This window comes from Suncus etruscus, chromosome 13, assembly GCF_024139225.1.
Source record: "Suncus etruscus isolate mSunEtr1 chromosome 13, mSunEtr1.pri.cur, whole genome shotgun sequence".
Classification (NCBI taxonomy): domain Eukaryota; kingdom Metazoa; phylum Chordata; class Mammalia; order Eulipotyphla; family Soricidae; genus Suncus; species Suncus etruscus.
Window position 1 is genome coordinate 6,910,567 of NC_064860.1, and position 16,807 is coordinate 6,927,373.

The following is a 16,807-nucleotide window of genomic DNA, read 5'->3' on the forward strand; positions in this document are numbered from 1 at the left end:
CCTGCAATCCCATATGGTCGCCCATGCCTGCCAGGAGCAATTTCTGAGCCTGGAGCCAGAATAACCCCTGAGTACTGACGGGTGTGACCCAAAAACCACACACACACACACACACACACACACACACACACACACACACACACAAAGAAGTCTTTGATAAACACAACAGAAACAACATAAGAATCATTGGAGTCCCAGAAACCCAGGAAGGATATCTCCAGGAAGAATCAACTGTCAAAAACATCATCAAAGAGATACTCCCAGAGTTAAAGACTACATGCAATCAATCCTGCATGCCTGAAGAGTACCAGCTACAAGAGACGCAAAAAAAAAAAAAAAAAAAAAAAAAAAAAAACGAACAAAAAAAAAACACTCCAAGACACATCCTGGTTACAATGACAAATCCCATAAATAAATATAAAATACTGAAAGCAGCAAGATCAAAAAGAGAAATTACATTCAAAGGAGAATCCCTAAGACTTACAGCAGACATGTCACAAGAAACTCTCAAGGCCAGAAGACAGTGGTGGGATATTATGACAAGACTGAATGAATTGAATGCCTCACAGAGAATACTGCACCCAGCCCAACTCATGTTCAGGTTTAAAGGAAGAATGCATAGCTTCATGGATAAACAACAGCACAGAAACTTCACAGATGATAAACCAGTCTTAAAGGAAAAACTGACAGGTCTACTCTAAGACAAGAGAGACCAACAAACACAGCAAACTTATCTACAAAAATGACATTAAATCCTATGACAATCATCTCCCTCAATGTCAATGGATGAAATTCACCAATTAAAAGACACAGAGTGGCAAAATGGATCAAAAAGATGAATCCAACCTTCTGCTGCCTACAAGAAACACACCTGAATAATCAGAACAAACATAGACTTAAGATCAAAGGCTGAAGGAAAATCATCCAAGCAAACAACACCCTCAAAAAAGCTGGGGTGGCCATATTTATATCTGATGACACCAACTTTATATCCAGAAAAGTGGTAAGGGACAAAGATGGACACTATGTACTAATCAATGGATATGTGCAACAGGAAGAAGTCAGACTATTAAACATATATGCATCCAATGAGAGATCAGCAAATTATCTAATACAATTACTGACAAATCTGAAAGAAGAAATCAATAATAACACAATCATTGTGGGAGATCTCAACACGGCCCTATCAACACTTGATAGGTCAACCAGATTGAAACCCAACAAAAACATACTAGCGCTGAAAAGAGTTATGGAAGAAAGAAGACTAGTAGATATATACAGGACACTCCATCCCATAAAACCTGGATACACATTATTTTCCAATGTACATGGGTCATTCTCCAGAATAGACTAAATGCTGACCCATAAAACATACCGCCATAAAATCAAGAGGATAGAAATCTTTCAGGCTACCTTTGCTGACCACAAGGCTCTGAAATTTGTTGTGATCTACAAAGGCACACAGAAGAAAAACTTTAACAATTGAAAATTAAACACCCTGCTACTGAACAACCAGTGGGTCCGAGATTAAATCAAAAAGGAAATCAAAACTTTCCTGGATATAAATTACAATGAAGACACAAACTGCCAGAATCTATGGGACACAGCAAAAACGGCCCTGAAAGGAAAATTTATAGCTCTACAAGTGCAAATCAGGAAGGAAGAAGGGGCATACCTGAATAACTTAATGATGCAGCTCAAAAAATTAGAAAATGACCAACAAAAGGAACCAAAAATAGGGAGACAGAAAGAGATAGCACAGCTGAAAGCAGAACTCAATGAAGTGGAAAACCAAAAAACAATCTGAAAGATCAACGAAAGCAGACATTGGTTCTTTGAAAAAATAAAAAATATTGATAAACCATTGGCAAAACTCACAAAGAAAGAGAGAAAGAAATCTGATAACCCATATTAGAAATGAAAAGGGGGAGATCATGACAGATATTGCAGAAATCCAAAGGGTTTATGCTACTAAACATGAGAACCTAGAAGAAATGGAAAAATTCTTGGACACATAATATTCCATATTTAAATAAGGAGGACGTAGCATATCTAAACACTTCCATCACTACTGAGGAAATTGAAACTGTAATCAAACATCTGCCCAAAAAGAAAAGCCCAGGTCCAGATGGATTTAGTAATGAATTTTTTCAAATATTTTAAGAGGAGCTACTACCAATCCTAGCCAAGCTCTTCCATGAAATTGAAAAAAAAATGGGAACACTCTCAAACAGCTTTTATGAAGCCAACATCACCTTGATACCAAAACCAGAGATGCTGCCAAAAAAGAAAATTACAAAACAATATCCCTGATGAATGCTGATGCAATGATCTTTAACAAAATCCTGGCAAATAGGATCCAATGCATCATCAAGAAGATCATACACTCGACCAAGTAGGTTCCATCTGAGGAATGCAAGGATGGTTTAACATCCGTAAATCTATCAACATCATACACAACATCAACAACAAGAAAAATAAAAATCACATAATCATATCAATAAATGCAGAGAAAGCATTTGATAAGGTCCAACACAAATTCTTGATCAAAACTCTCAGCAAGACGGAAACGGAAAGAACCTTTCTCAATCTAGTTGAAGCCATCTACCACAAGCCTGTGGCAAATATTATCCTTAATGGAGAAAAACTAAAAGCCTTTTCTCTAAATTCTGGTACAAGATAAGGCTGTCCACTCTCACCACTCCTCTTCAACATAGTACTGGAAGTTCTTGCTATAGTGATCAGGCAAGAAAAAGATATCAAGGGAATCCAGATAAAAAAGTAGGAAGTCAAGCTCTCATTGTTTGCAGATGACATGATACTCTACTTAGAAAACCCTAAATACTCTTACCGAAAAGCTTCTAGAAACAATAGATTCATATAGCAAGGTGGCAGGCTACAAAATCAACCTACAGAAATCAATGGCCTTTTTATACAACAATAATGATAGGGAAGAGATGGAAGTCAGGAAGGCAATCCCATTCACAATAGTGTCACACAAACTCAAATATCTTGGAGTCAACTTGACCAAAGACTTGAAGGACTTATACAAAGAATACTATAAAGCCTTGCTCCAAGAAATAAGAGAGGACTCATGGAAGTGGAAACACATACCTTGCTCATGGATTGGCAGGATTAACATCATTAAAATGGCAATACTCCCCAAAGCATTATATAGATTTAATGTGATCCCCTTGAAAATACCCATGACATACTTCAAATAAGTGGATCAAACACTTATGAAGTTCATCTGGAACAATAAACACCCTTGAATAGCTAAAGCACTCCTAGGGAAAAGGAAAATAGGAGGCATTACTTTCCCCAACTTTAAGCTATACTATGAAGCAACAGTTATCAAAACAGCATGGTATTGGAATAAGGACAAACCCTCAAATCAGTGGAATAGGGTTTAGATCTCAGACAATGTTACCCAGGCATACAATCAACTAGTCTATGACAAAGGAGCAAGAAATCCTAAGTGGAGCTGGGAAAACCTCTTCAACCAATGGTGTGAACTTAGACCCCCAGTTAACATCATGTACAAAGGTAAAATCCTAATGGATTAAAGACCTTGATATCGACCTGATACCATAAGGTATATAGAACAACACGTAAGTAAAACACTCCATGACATTGAGACTAAAGGCATCTTCAGGGAGGAAACTGCACTTTCCAATCAAGTGGAAGCAGAGATAAACAGATGGGAATACATAAAGCTGACAAGCTTCTGCACCTTAAAAGAAATAGTGCCCAGGATACAAAAGCCACCCACTGTGTGTGAGAAACTATTCATCCAATACCCATCAGATAAGTGGCTAATATCCAAAATATACAGGGCACTGACAGAACTTTACATGAAAAAAAAAAAACACATCTAATTCCATCAAAAATGGGGAGAAGAAATGAGCAGACACTTTGATAAAAAAAGAAATACAAATATCCAAAAGGAACATGAAAAATTGTTCCTCATCACTGATCATCAGGGAGATGCAAATCAAAACAACGATGACATACCACCTCACACCACAGAGATTGGCACATATCACAAAGAATGAGAACAATCAGTCCTGGCGGGGATGTGGAGAGAAAGAAACTCTTATCCACTGCTGGTGGGAATGCCGTCTAGTCCAACCGCTATGGAAAGCAATATGGAGATTCCTCCAAAAATTGGAAATTGAGCTCCCATTTCACTCCTAGGGATATACCCTAAGAACTCAAGAATATAATACAAAAACCCCTTCCTCACACCTATATTTATTGCAGCACTAATCACAATAGTCAGGCTCTGGAAATAACCAAGATGCCCTTCAACAGACGAATAGCTAAAGAAACTGTGGTACATATACACAATGGAATATTATGCAGCTGTCAGGAGAGATGAAGCCATGAAATTTTCCTATACATGGATGTACTATGGAATCTATCATGCTGAGTAAAATAAGTCAGAGTGAGAGAGACGCAGAATAGTCTCACTCATCTATGGGTTAAGAAAAATCAAAGTCATTTTTGTAACAATCCTCAGAGACAATGAGAGGAGGGCTGGAACACCAGCTCACTTTATAAAGCTCACCACGAAGAGTGGTGAGTACACTATAGAAATAACTACACAGAGAACTACCATAATCATGTGAATGAATGAGGGAACTGGAAAGCCTGTTTGGAGTACAGGTGGGGGTGGGGTGGGATGGAGGGAGATTTGGGACATTGGTGGTGGGAATGTTGCACTAGTGAAGGGGGAGGGCTCTTTACATAATTGAAACCTAATCACAATAATTTATGTAATTAATATGTTTAAATAAAGAAAAATGAAAAAAATTTTATTGAGGTCAATATGAATTACAAAATAAAACTGTAAGTTTTATTTCAGGGCAGGGACATAGTGACAGTAAATCAGGACCATTCCCACCACCCATGTTGACCTCCCTCAACTAGATTTCTTTTTTTTTTTTTTTTTGATTTTTGGGCCACACCCATTTGACGCTCAGGGGTTACTCCTGGCAATGTGCTCAGAAATCGCCCCTGGCTTGGGGGGACCATATGGGACGCCGGGGGATCGAACCGCGGTCCGTTCCTTGGCTAGCGCTTGTAAGGCAGACACCTTACCTCTAGCGCCACCTTCCCGGCCCCTCAACTAGATTTCTTAACACGATCCCATTCCTCTACACTCAGCCCTCTGCCTACCAGTGTATCATTTCTATTTTTTGTTTAGCTTCTTATAGTTTGGGTCTTTTGATTCTATTCTCATTGACTTTGGCTTGTGTATTTAGATCTGACCATTTTATAATTCCACTCAAAACTCCTAAAACCAATTGGCCCATGTGGTCCATCTACTTTTTTTTTTTTTTTACTTTTCTCAATTTTATATATATATATATATATATATATATATATATATATATATATATATATATATGACAGAAGCTGTTCTATGGTTCTGTGAAAAAGGCAGGTGCTCCTATCTAGAAGCTTTAAAAAATAAAAGAAAATAAAAGAAGGGGGGAAAAAGGGGGGGGAGGGGTCAGATGTGACAAGTTGTTTTTTTGGTTGTTTTTTGTTTGTTTGTTTGTTTTGAGTAGGTGCAATAAACATTGGTTGGGGAAATTAGAAAGAAAATGCCCTTGGCCTAATAGATTCATGGTGTCTCTACCATTGAAGCATGCTATCATGAGACCAACTATAGGTTCCAGCCATGTTACCTGTCAAAACAAAAGATATTTATGGTCCCAGGAAAATTCTGTTCAGTCTCAGTTGTCAAAATCAGTCTTCCGTAAGAGATCTCAGTTTTTTCACAGATCTTAGGACACAGCATCTTCTAATGATATCTCACCATTAGGTTGTGAGGTAGGGCAACCTGCCCTTAGATCAAGTTGTTGCTGTTTCCTCATCCTTACATTATCATATAAACCTATCCTAGGGCAAGTTGGTGCCAGAGGCAGCCTTATTAGAGCCTCCCCAGGGGAGTTTGATTCCTGTTGTGCTAGTGTAGGGAACTTTGCCAGTTCTAAGGTTCAGATTCAGAGTTCAGTGTTGTGTTGGATGGTCGATGTCTGATCAATTGAGGTCTAAGTCAGGAATTTTGTTTTCTAATGGAAATAACCTTTGTTAGACAGATATTTGCGAGAAGAATCAGGAGCTAAAATGTGGTGGTATCTTCCCATTAATGAGAATAAATCGGAAAAAATCTTAATTTATTTTCATAAGGGCAGATTATATAGTAAATGATTCTCAGCCACTGGAAAATAACTATTACATCAGCTTCAAAAGTCAAAACTACTCTAGGTTTTCTTATTTTTTTTTGATTTATAGAGTTGTGGTTTACAACATTTTACATGTTACAACATTGAGTTTTAGACACACAGTCATTCAGCAGTAATCCCACCCCCAGTGTCAGCTTCCTTCCACCAATGTTCCCAGAGTCCATCCGAACATCCCCCACTCCCTAGGTGCCATCTTAATAGGCAACCTTTCAAGTTTGACTGTTAAAGTTTGGGCATCATTATTTCAGTGTTGTTGACTCTCTGGTTTGGATATTTAATTCTGTCTTTCCTTAACACCACCAATGTACTTATTTCCTTTCCCCTGATATTTCACATCTGTCTTTCTCCCCCTCCACACTACTTTTTCCCTTCTCCTAATTTTACTATGGTGATGAGAGTGTTCTGGACAACCCCCATTTAAACCATTTCATTCCCTTTTACAATTATAGTAAATACCACCTATAAGTGATATCATTCTATATCGTTTTTCTCCTAGCTTACCTTATTTAACATCTAGTTTCACTCATGTTGCTTATATGTAAAAATGTGGTACCTATTAGAGGTGTTTTATATAGGGAACTTTTTATTGGGGGTGAACACTGGTGATACTCAGGGGTAACCCCTAGCTCTGCATTAAGAAATTATTCCTTGTTGCGCTCTGGGGAATATGTGGAATATTGAAAATTGAACCAAGGTCCTCCATATGGAAGGCAAGCATCCTATCTGCTTTACTACATTTCAGGCCCGTTGTAAAAGAAACCTGGACATGGATACTTGTATCCTTATAAAATTTGTATATGGATTTATATATAGAAAGCATACTATTTGGATACTTCATGAGCACCATTTAAAAACATGTGCTATAAATTATATTCAGTTAGTTAAGTCTTATATAAAAACAGTATTATTTAAGTTGGAACTCTATTTTAATTTTAGCCACTGTATGACTGAAAAAAGTTTTTAAACAATATTATAGTTTGAGCTTTGGAAGACTTCATTAGCCCTCATTTGTGCTTTTCTCTTCGCTCACACATTTCTAAATAAATTTCAATAAAACTCTTTTTGATAGTGTGTTTTGTAACACTACTGAGTTGAGTTGGATCCCTTGCAACACATATGGTCCCCAAACCCAGCTAAAAATAATACCAGAGCACAGAGAAGGGAGTAAGTCTTCCCCGGAAATCTTTAGTAAAAGGTGAAAGATTTATGCGATCTGAAGAGAAACCAGAGTATAGTAAGTCCTGAGTAAATCAAGTGTGGTCCACCAGTCATCCTCCCCCCACAAAAATTAGGTTATCCTTTTAATTTTTGTTTGTAGTGAAATCAAATTACAGAACTGCAGAAGTTAGAATTTTGCTTTTTAATTTTTTTTTGTTTCTGTCCTCCAGGATTACTCCTGGTTCTGTGCCCAGAAATAATTCTTGTATTCAGTACTAACATTCAAATGGTCCAAGCTCTTTGTTTGTATAACTGCCTCAAAAGCCCCTTCACTATCTCTCTGGCCCAAGAGAAAAATATTACTGTAAAAATTCAACTTATTATAAAAACTCAAGCTCAAACTTCTCATTCTTCCAAGGCACCTCTTAAACTAGGTGAAAATTCATATTTTTCAAAAATAACATTCAAAATTTATATTTTTCACTACACAAAGTTCTAATTTTGTCCCCCAAATCACTATCTGAAATCGAGTGAGTCTTTTGTTTGCCTAACTTTCATTTGTGTTCAAAAATAAATATTTTACACCAATCATCTCAATTTTGTATTAGAATATAACACATTGTTTTAGTTATTAGACATTATATTAAATTCAGATGATTTTCTGGCCTTATTGATGTTGCTAGAAGAAGCTTTAGAAGTATACCCCATGTAAGATTTTTTTATTTAATTATATGACATGTAATTTTATACTCTAAAATCAGACTCTGGAAATTTAACATTGAATTTAACAAATTAAACTTTGGGGCAGGGAGGAAAATTATGCTATACACAAATATATTTATATAGCTCCAAAAAGAATATCATATATTCTAAAATGTATACTAATGTTTTTATTGTTTCCAAAATATTTCTTAATATTTATAAGGTATGCTTATAAGTTTAGAGATTAAATTTTGTTTTTTGGTTTTTGGGCCTCATCCGGCAGTGCTCATGAGTTACATCTGTCTCTGCTCTCAGAAATCACTCCTGAAGGGCTCAGGGGACTATATGGGATGCTGGAATCAAACACGAATCTAGTGGGTCATCCATATGCAAGGCAAACACCCTACCACTGTGCTATCGCTCCAGCCCCCTAGATTAAAATTTTCTGTGGAGTTTTAATAATGTCACAACAGAGAAATTTCATAAATGCTTCTAAATATTTATATGTTTTTGTAAGAAACCTAGGCTAATGATACAAAATATTACATTGTGTTTTAGAAATATATTTCTGCTATTATACTTAAAATGTCTGATAATTTCCAATTTTTATTACATTGATAAACCTTATAAGTACACTTCTTATTCAAAATGGATTATTTTTTAATATAAAGCTATATGTAGCAACCTTTAATTATAATCAGAATTTTTGATATTTAGATAGCTTTATTAATCATGTGCTGTTGTTTTCATTTCCCATTTCTGGGAAATATCGAAGAAGGTGGTTTAAAAACTTACAATTAGAAATTATTTCAGAGTATGTACCAATAAAATTATCAATACAGAAAGATAAATTTTTGTGAAGTACAAAATATCAAATGCCATGATCTATAATTAACAAATTTGACATCAAGTACAATTCACATAACATTTTCAGTATTTCTATATATAATTGATTTCCTTACCAAATTTTAATGCTTTTAAATTGTTATGTTTGCCAGGGACTGAATGCCAATTATATCTTTTTATAGTTCTAAAATGAATGTTGCACTAACATTGAGACATATTAATTATATATATAATTAAATTTTCCTAAATAACTTATAGAAAAATCTAGAAAAATGACAATGCACAATAAATATCCATTCTATTAATTTGATGTTAACTTTAACAAGGTATAAAGAAACTTACTATTTTAATGTTCTTTGCATATTTATCTCTATACTATTAAAGTAATAAAAGATGGCAGAAGAACCAACATGAACTAGGTTCAATTTCTTAAACTTTAGTGTTTATGTTTATAAAATCACAAATTTTGTCATATTCATTTAGCTCCTATATGATTGGTATTTTTATTTTTACAGTACTTTTACTTAAGTAGTTTCATTTCCAAAAAAAAAAAATTAGGTTACAATGATACAAAAAATAAGACATCTTTATCATAAAAGATACTGTAATAGCAATTAAGAAATATAAAACTTAATCATTGTGGTTGGTTGTTTAGGGGCCATACCTCGTAGTGCTCAGGGGTTCCTCCTGGCTGTTTTCTGAAAGGGACATTCCTGGCCATGCTCACAAAACCATTTGGGATGCTGCGAATTGAAACTGGGCCAGCTGCATGCAAGGCAAACACCCTAATTGTTGTGCTATTGCTACTGCCCAGTTGGGGTCCTCAAACTTTTTAAACAGGGAGCCAGTTCACTGTCCCTCAGACCATTGGAGGGTCTGACTATAGTAAAAACAAAACTTGTGAACGAATTCTTATGCACACTGCATATATCTTATTTTGCAATGAAGAAACAAAACAGATACAAATACAATATGTGGCCCGCGGGCCATAGTTTGAGGACCACTCTGATATAATGATAGTGTTGTCTTTGTTGAGTCACACCTGGCACTGCTCAGCGATCACTTGCGTGGTGCTCAGATGAGCATATATGTGGTGGTGCTACAGATTGGACCAAGCTCAGCGACAAGTAAGGCAAGTGCATGTTAAAATACGTTTTTATAAGGTGAGTAGTTGGTCAGCTTTATCAATGTGTGGGCTAATGGGTACTTATTTACTGAATTGTTATGCAGAATTTCATTTGGTATTGAGAGAAACATCACTTAGTTTCTCTGGCAAATGTTTGAAATCCTCTGACTAAAATTACTTTTATACCATGTTTTCTAAACTTTAAACTACCACCCATGTATGTGTGTGGAGATAAGGTGATCTTTTGGAAAACGGGAAAGATGAAAAAAATTAGAAATTTATTTGTCCAAAGACTTTAGGGATTAAATAAGTATTTTAGAGAGAATTAAAGGGGACAGTGAATGCAGCATTTTGTTTGGGTTAGGTTGGAGTGTTAATGTCTTTTTCTAGAGAAATTTGTACCTATTAATGCTATGAAATCACTTTATTAAATTTGTCCTTGAAACATTTAAATCTCAATAAAAATTTTAAAAAATAATGTATCCTGTATTTTTCTTTCTTTCTTTCTCTCTCTCTTTCTCTCTCTTTCTTTCTTTCTTTCTTTCTTTCTTTCTTTCTTTCTTTCTTTCTTTCTTTCTTTCTTTCTTTCTTTCTTTCTTTCTCTTTCTTTCTTTCTTTCTTTCTCTTTTTTTCTTTCTTTCTTTCTTTTTTCTTTCTTTCTTTCTTTCTTTCTTTCTTTCTTTCTTTCTTTCTTTCTTTCTTTCTTTCTCTTTCTTTCTTTCTTTCTTTCTTTCTTTCTTTCTTTCTTTCTTTCTTTCTTTCTTTCTTTCTTTCTTTCTTTCTTTCTTTCTTTCTTTCTCTCTTTCTCTTTCTTTCTTTCCTTTCTTTCTTTCTTTCTTTCTTTCTTTCTTTCTTTCTTTCTTTCTTTCTTTCTTTCTTTCTTTCTTTCTTTCTTTCTTTCTTTCTTTCTTTCTTTCTTTCTTTCTTTCTTTCTTTCTTTCTTTCTTTCTTTCTTTCTTTCTGCCTGCCTTCCTTCCTTCCTTCTTTCTTCTTTCTCTCTCTCTCTCTCTCTCTTTCTTTCTTTCTTTCTTTCTTTCTTTCTTTCTTTCTTTCTTTCTTTCTTTCTTCTTTCTTTCTCTTTCTTTCTTTCTTTCTTTCTTTCTTTCTTTCTTTCTTTCTCTTTCTTTCTTTCTTTCTTTCTTTCTTTCTTTCTTTCTTTCTTTCTTTCTTTCTTTCTTTCTTTCTTTCTTCTTTCTTTCTTTCTTCTTTCTTTCTCTCTCTCTCTTTCTCTTTCTTTCTTTCTTTCTTTCTTTCTTTCTTTCTTTCTTTCTTTCTTTCTTTCTCTCTCTTTCTCTTTCTTTCTTTCTTTCTTTCTTTCTTTCTTTCTTTCTTTCTTTCTTTCTTTCTTTCTTTCTTTCTTTCTCTTTCTTTCTTTCTTTCTTTCTTTCTTTCTTTCTTTCTTTCTTTCTTTCTTTCTTTCTTTCTTTCTTTCTTTCTTTCTTTCTTTCTTTCTTTCTTTCTTTCTTTCTTTCTTTCTTTCTTTCTTTCTTTCTTTCTTCTTTCTTTCTTCCTTCCTTCCTTCCATCCTTCCTTCCTTCCCTCCTTCCTCTTTCTTACTTTTTTTTCTGGATAGGCCACAATGGACAGCACTCAGGGATTACTCCTGGCTCTGCACTCAGAAATCGCTCCTGGCAGACTCAGGGGACCATATGGGATGCAGGGATTCAATCCATGTTTTGTCTTGCATTGGTTGCATTCAAGGCAAAAGCCCTACCACTGTGCTATCACTCCAGTCCCCAAGGGGAAACAATTAGAATAGCAAACACATCACTATTGAGTTAACAAAATACATTTTAAATGTATCAATTCTGTAGACATCTTTATATGCCTATGAGTTTCTTTGAGCGATATGCTGGGGTCGATACTAATGTTAACTTTATCAGTGCTCAGAAGACTTTTTTTGTTTTTGTTTTTGCTAAGATCAAATACAGGCATTTATCAAACAAATCATGTGCTCAAATTATATAAGCCATCTTCTGGACCCTAAAATTTTTTACTTTAAATTAGTCATGATATGAGTTAATGCACTATCTGATCAACTATCATTAGAAATTTCAAGTAGACATTTGGGGTGGTTTTGGATTATAGTAGGTAATGCTCAGGAATTACTCTTAGCTCTGTACTCAGAAATGACTTCCTAAAAAAATAAAAAAAGAAAAAGAAATGACTCCCTGCAGGATTCAAGGTAACATACAAAATATTGGGCCAGTTGCTTTCAAGGAAAATGTCCTATCTATTGCGCTATTGCTCTGGTCCCAGAAATTATGAAGTTTTTTATAGTGCATACTTAGGTAAGATGATTTTTGGGGGCACACTTGGTGATGCTTAGGAGTTACTCCTGGCTATGAGTTCAGAAATAGCTCCTGGCTTGGGGACTATATGGGACGCTGGGGGATAGAACAGCTGTCCATCCTAGATCAATGCATGTAAGGCAAACGCCCTACTGCTTGCACCACCGCTCGTGCTCAAAGAGTTTTTGTTTGTTTGTTTGTTTGTTTTTTAATTTACTTTGTGGATCTTTAACTGTAGTTGTGGGCAGGTTTATATCACAAATCTGCACTTAATTAAAATGAAATGAAGTCTATATTTTTTAGGATCTGTATATGCAAGTAAACCATTTTAACATTTACTGCTCTAGTTAAGGTAGCAATATAACAGTATTATTAAAGTCTAAGTTCTCTTTTTGTTTGTTTGTTTTTGGGTCACACCTGGCAGCACATGGGGTTATTCCTGGCTGTGCACTCAGAAATCGTTCCTGGTAGGCACAGGGGACCAAATAGGATGTCGGGATTTGGATCGGTTGCATGCACAGCAAACACCCCACCGCTGTGCTATCTCTCAGATCCCAAAGACTAGATATTATTTATATACAGTTTCTGTGGTTTCTAATCTGCAAAGGGTTTCTAAAAATCATTTTAATTTTCATTTTAATCTAATACCTATTTGTTTACATTTTTATTGAGTGCTATGTGGTTTGTTGTTTATATCAAATAAAAGTATCTAGGCTAGATGGTCATTTCATTGCATATGGCTCTCTTGTGCTCTTGTATTAATGTACCCATTTATAAATTATACTCATTAAATATGCAAAGATACGTCTTTAGTGGTCCTTGCAGAAACATACCTTCAATCAGTGTCAAAGTTATTTTTTAATGTGTCTCTCTGCATGAATATGTATATATGGCTATGCATACCATTTTATCTGTGTTGGAAGAGGACAAGTAAGAAGAGGGGAATGTTTTTCTGTTTTGTATTACAATTGAAAATAGTTAATATAATAAAATATTTTATACAATACATATTAATTTGTTTTAATAATTTTTATTGTTGCTAATGTCAGTAAATCTGGATTTTACAGTTACTGAAGATTGAAGTTATAATTCAATGAAACCATGTCTAAAAACAAATGGTTAAATTGAAGGATTTTGTTTTAAAATGCAAATACCTCCAACTTCCTACATAACAATTCATTTGTATATTAACATGGAGCGTTTTTTTTTTTCTTTCTGTGTTTACAAGAGGAGAAAACAAGAATGTACCTGGTAAATAAAATAAAAGGGCAAGAATGAATATTAAAGCTAACAGCAATGAAGACAAATTAAGTTTGTTTATAAGTTTTCTTAAAGATCATGTTAAAGCATAAACTTTTCTCTCAAAGAAAAGAAAAAAGAAAACCACCGAATAGCAGAAGGCATATCCACAAAAAAAATCTATTGAATTAGATGATTTTGATATCTCTGAAGTGCATTTAACAGTTTCTGATTAATGTGGGATAATAATGCAATTAAATTGAATAGAGTTTGGTCAACTTGAAGAGTTGTAAAATTTTCAAGTGTAAAATTTTCACTAAAAAATTTGTTAATTATAGTTACTTCTCATCTTAAGCTATGAGGATTCTCAAAGTTACTAAACAATTGAATGGAACAAAAGTTCAAAATCATGTAAATGCTATAAATGAAAGTAAAGTTTTACATATTATTCTGCAATTTGATTTCTGACAACTTCTTAAATTAAAATAATTGTAAATTTTGTATTCATAAAGTTGTATAAAAGTTTATAAATTATTTTTAGTTCAAATCTTTCTACTTAATAAAATTATATTCTTTTCTTGGCAGGCTCAGAGGACCATAGGGGATGACAGGGATCAAACGTGGGTCCCTCCCAGGTCAGTTGTGTACATGGTAAATGGCCTAACTACTACTGTGCTATCGCTCTGGCCAATAAAATTATTTTTAACAAGAATATAGTCAGAATCCCCTAGTCATCTCTAAAATAATAATAACTCTATATATCATGTGAAAAAACAATATAGTAAAGCGTTAATTATAGTTTCACTTTTTAGAAGCTAATATTTCAAGAGGGTAAATTTATGTAAAGGATGAAATTAAAATCTTAACATTTTCTAAAATTAGAAAATATTCAGTTACATAAATTTACAAATATAGTTATACCAAGCACCCTAACAGATAACAATGCCATAGAGATAAAGATTGATTTTAAAAAGAAGATGTGGAAAAAAATCTAACACCTGTGTACCAAATAGCATGTTGTTCAACAACAGCTGGATCAAAGAGAAAATCAAGAAAGAAATAGAGATTTCTTAAGACGAAAGACAATGTGAAAACAAATTAACAAAATTTATGGGTCACAGCAAAAGCAGTAATTAGGGGAAACTCATGGCAATAAAGGTCTTCATAGGGTTAAAAATAAGAAAAATCAATAGCCTAAAGGCACACATTAAATATTTGGAAAACCAAGAGCAAAAGAATCAAAACAAAAACAGAAGAAAAATAATAAAAATCAGAGCAGAAATCACCAATATAGAAACAAGAAAAACAATACAACAAATTGATAAAACCTGGAGCTTTTTTTTCCCCCAAAGAATAAACAAGATAGACAAACTGTTGGCAATGCTCACAAAAACAGGAAAAATACTCATATAAATTAGATCTGAAACAAAAGAGATTACAACTGAATGCCAAAATATCCTAGATATCATGAGAACTTGTTATGAACAATTGTACTCTTATAAGCTAGAGAACTAGAAGAAATGGACAGATTTCTGGAAAAATGTAATCCCTCAATACTAAATGTGGTGGAAATAGAAAGCTTAAACAGGCCAATCAGAAGAAGGAAATTGAAACAGCAATTAAGAAATTCTCCAAGAATAAAAGTCCAGGACCAGATAGGTTTATGGGTGAGGTATATTAAACGTGCAAAGAAGAGTTACTACCACTGATTTTTAGACTCTTACAAAAATATCAAAAAGATGGGATTTCTCCTTAAGACTTCTATGAAGCTAACATCTTGTTCATTCCTAAAGCTGACAGAGATACTACCAAGAAAACTACAAATCAATCTCACTGATAAACATTGGTGCAAATATCCTTAACAAAATCTTAGCAAACTAAATCCAACAACACATCAAAAAGATTATACATCATGACTAAGTGGATTTTATCCCTGGAATGCAAGGATGGTTCAATATACATGAATAAATCAACATCATACACCACAATAGTGTAGCCCCATCCTCCCATTCTTCCTGTGTAACCTTACCTGCTAATAGACTTCCCATTTCTGGAAGGGGTCTTTTATAGGTAACTTTTTGAATAACTTAAGAAAATGGAAAAAAAATCCACATTCATGAATTGGAAGAATTAATATTATCAAAATGACCATTTTACTTAAATTACTATATAGATTCAATGCAATCTCTATTCAAAGTCAGACAATATTTTTATTGTAAAATCAGTTACAAAGTTAGTGTGGAACCATAACATTTTTAGGATTGCCAAACCCATGTTGACAAACAATAAACTGGGAGACATCTCATTACCTAATTTGAACTATACTATAAAGCCATAAGGATCAAAACAGCATGATATTAAAACAAAGACAATTTAAAAAAATTTTCAGACCAATATGTCAGAACAAATTATCTAGTGACAAACCTTCAAGTGAATGTGCAACTTATTTTTGACAAATGAATCAAGAAATTGAAGTGGAATAGAGTTTCTTCCACAAATGGAACAATTGCATAAGCACATGTAAGAAATTAATGATCAATCCATATCTCACACCTTACATAAAATTCAATTCAATGTGAATTAAAAATCTTGGGATTAGGCCTAAATATATAAAATTCCTTGAGGATAACAGGCAGAACCCTGCATGACATAGACCTTAAAGAAGTCTTCGATGATAGGACACCGATGCAAGAACTAAAGAATCAAATCTAAATAAATGGGATTACATCAAACTAAAAAGTTTTTGTATGGGCAAAATAATAAAAATGTGGGATAAAATCAGAAGACAGTTAACTGAAAGGAAGAAAAATTTTGCTTTCAACATATCAGATAAAGGTTTGATATTTACACAGTTTAACTCCATGGAAACAAAAATGGGGAGAAGAAATGAACAGACATTTCTCTGAAGAAGACTAGCAGAGGGTCAACAGACACATGAAAAAATGCTCATCATCACTTATCATTAGGGAAATCTATATTGAGACAATGAGATATCATCTTACACCAGTGAGGATCGCACATATAAAAAATAATAGGAACAATCTTTGTAGGCAGGAATGTGGTGAGAAAGAAACTCTCATCCATTGCTGCCTGGCCAATTCCTGTTTAAAACAGTATGGAGGGTTTTCAGTAAACTCAGAATTGAGCTGCCATTTGAACCAGCAATCACTCTTTGGTGTATCTGTCCC

At 34.1% G+C, this 16,807-nt stretch overlaps 1 protein-coding gene and 1 non-coding gene across 2 annotated transcripts in view; both read right to left on the minus strand.

Moving 5' to 3' along the window:
- The window catches only part of DGKB (diacylglycerol kinase beta), a 754,568-nt gene that overhangs the window by 189,832 nt on the left and 547,929 nt on the right, over positions 1-16,807 (minus strand). The gene's annotated exons all lie outside the window — the stretch shown is intronic.
- Positions 7,372-7,490, minus strand: LOC126026561 (U5 spliceosomal RNA). Its single transcript, XR_007501784.1, has one exon. It is a non-coding gene; the product is annotated as a U5 spliceosomal RNA (small nuclear RNA).